The sequence below is a fragment of the Lepus europaeus genome, chromosome 9 (genome assembly GCF_033115175.1).
Source record: "Lepus europaeus isolate LE1 chromosome 9, mLepTim1.pri, whole genome shotgun sequence".
Classification (NCBI taxonomy): domain Eukaryota; kingdom Metazoa; phylum Chordata; class Mammalia; order Lagomorpha; family Leporidae; genus Lepus; species Lepus europaeus.
Genome location: NC_084835.1, coordinates 13,870,630 through 13,872,800, shown reverse-complemented (window position 1 = coordinate 13,872,800; position 2,171 = coordinate 13,870,630). Strand labels below are relative to the sequence as shown.

At 36.1% G+C, this 2,171-nt stretch overlaps 1 non-coding gene across 1 annotated transcript; it reads left to right on the top strand.

The window, feature by feature from the left end:
- The first annotated feature begins 917 nt into the window (after positions 1-917).
- On the top strand, positions 918-1,021 carry LOC133767421 (U6 spliceosomal RNA). The gene has a single exon (XR_009866886.1). It is a non-coding gene; the product is annotated as a U6 spliceosomal RNA (small nuclear RNA).
- Positions 1,022-2,171: the final 1,150 nt, after the last annotated feature.

Here is a 2,171-nt window from a genome sequence, read left to right as displayed (position 1 = left end):
ATTTGGATTGATTTCAATGCTTTCCTCTTTTTATCTATAGCAGAGTGATGTATCAACTGTGTTCATCTTACGTGCACAGCTCAGTGCGTTTTTGCTCTTGAGAAGATTCACTCTTGCAAAGCATCCAGTTCAGTAGCTTTTAGTAGATTCACAAGCTTGTGCAACCATAACCACTAATTCCAGAACGTTTTCCTCATTCAAAAGAAACCCCTTATGCATCAGTTATCACTCTCCACTTCCCCTTCCCCACAGCCTCCACAGCCACCAACCTACTTTCTATTTCTGTGCATCTGTTATGGATGCTTCATAGTAGTGCATGGCTTCTTTGACTTAGCGTAGCATTTTCAAGGATTTTCCAAGTTCCAGCCTGTGTCGGATTTCATTCTTTTGAATGGTGACATAGTGTACCGCTGTATGGACATACCACATTTTGTCGGATTGTGCACATTTGGGTTGTGTTCACTTTTCGATTGCTATGACTGATGCCATTCTAAACATTCACTTACAAGTTTGTGTGTAGGCAAACGTTTCATTGCCCTTGGATATAGAACTAGAAGTCCAGTTGCCATGTCATGTGATGACTTTGCATGTAAATTTTGAGGAAATATCAAACTTTGTTCTGTTAGCAGCTGCCCACTTTACATTCCTGAGCAGTGCATGAGGGGCCACCTTCTACACATCCTTGACAGCACTGGTTAATTGTCTTTTTAAAAATTACATCCATCCTAAGTAGATGTGACGTGGTGACTCATTGTGGTTTTGATTTGCAGTTCCCTAAGGATTAATTATGTTGAGCATCTTTTCATGTGCCTATTGGCCATCTTTGGAGAAACGTCTGTTCAGATCCTTTACCCATTATTAAATTGGGTTGTTTTTCTTTTATTGTTGAGTTGTATGAATTTTAAAAATACATTTCAGTGCCTGCCTCTGCAGCACATACACTAAACTTGGAATGATACAGAGATTAGCATGGCCCCTGTGTAAGGATGATACACAAATTCATGAAGCATTCTTTATTTTAAAACTCTATATCTATATTCTAGATATAAGTCTTGTGTAGGATATATGATTTATAAAAACATCCTTTCATTCTGCAGATCTTGATCATTTTCTTGATAACGTCTTGCACACACACACACACACAGAAATTTAGTCTGATAAAGTCCAGTGTATCTGTTTTTTCGTGTGTGTGTGTGTGTGTGTGCGTGCTTTAGGTATAAGATCTAAGAAACTATTGCCTAATCTAAGGTCATGAAAATTCGCTTCTGTATATCCTTATAATAGTTTTATAATTTTAGGGTTTTTTAATTTTAGTTTTTACATTTAGGTATTTAATCCATTATGAGCTAATTTTTCTGAGCTTGGCTTAAAATTAGGATCCAGCTTTATTATTTTGTGTGTTAGCATCCAGTTGTCCCATCATCATTTGTGGAAGAGAATGCACTTTCTCCCATTGAGTGGTCTTGGCACCTTTTCAGAAAAACAATTGACCATAAGTATATGGATTGATTTCTGGATTTGAAATTCTTTTCCATTGATCTCTATATTTTCTCCATGTCAGCATCACACAGTCTTGGTTACTGTGGCTTTGCAGTAAGTTTTTAAATTGTTCAATGAGTCCTCTAAATCTGTTCTTCTTTTTAAACATGATTTTGTGTATTCTGGGTCTCTTCCATCCCTGTATGAATTTTAGAATCAGCCCGTCTATTTAAGCAACAATCCTGGGATTCTGATAGGGATTGCATTGAATCTGTGGGTCAAGTTGAGGAGCATTGCCATCTTAACAGTATTACAGCCTCTGATCTGTGAACTTGGGCATGTTTCCATTTATTTTGATCTTTAATGTCTTTCAGAAATATTCTGTAGCCTTTAGTTGCAAGTCTTATACTTACTTTGTGAAATTTATTCTTACATATTTTATTCCTTTGATGGTATTGCATATGGAATTGACTCTTAATTTCATTTTTCATTGTTTATTGCTAGTGTATAGAAATGCAATAGATTTTTTTATATAAGCTCACTTATTCATGCTGATAAAGTTTTCTGGTTTTGTCTTGTCAGATTCCCTAGGATTTGCTATATACAGATTGCCCCCAACTTAAATTTTTTTCAGCTTTATGATGATGCAAAAGCAGTACACATTCAGTAGAAACAGCCCTTGGAATCTTGAT